Genomic DNA, 630 nt, shown 5'->3' with positions numbered 1-630 from the left:
TTTGCTCAACTACTTCAAGATTCAAGAGTCCTGATGGTTCTCTATTTATGGTTTTTACCCAAGAACAGAACTATTCTACAAACAAAATAAACCCATGAATCAACATTCACATAAAAAAATTCACACCTATAGTGCCTCACTCAACTTTACCTACGTAGTTTGGACAAGAACAATTATCATCAGTGCGAATTTAAAAATTAGCTTGACGAACTCTCAGTAAGGATAGGTTCTCCGGTGAAGGGGTCAAATTTGTAAGGTTCCCCAGTGAAAGGATCAAACCTTACTTCAGATCGAGTGGGTGGATGATCAGCAGCATTTGTGGTGTAAGAGTTTGATCCCACTCTCCCATAAGCTGCAGAAGAACTCGGTGGTACCTGCAAACGAACACTAGCTTCCTCTGCTCCTCTTAACGTTGTTAGTTTGTTACAACTCTCCCATAAGCTGCAGTAGAACTGGGTGGTACTAGAAGACAAGCACTAGCTTCCTCTGCTCCTCTTAACGTTGCTACAACTCTCCCATAGGCTGCAGAACTTAGTGGCCTTTGGTTGTATGGAGAATCGATTCATTTGGTTGTAATCTGTGATCATCTAGTGGAGTTTGGTTGTATGTGCGATGACAGAGAGAAAGTTT

This window comes from Ipomoea triloba, chromosome 12 (genome assembly GCF_003576645.1).
Source record: "Ipomoea triloba cultivar NCNSP0323 chromosome 12, ASM357664v1".
NCBI lineage: Eukaryota > Viridiplantae > Streptophyta > Magnoliopsida > Solanales > Convolvulaceae > Ipomoea > Ipomoea triloba.
This window is presented reverse-complemented; position numbering follows the sequence as displayed.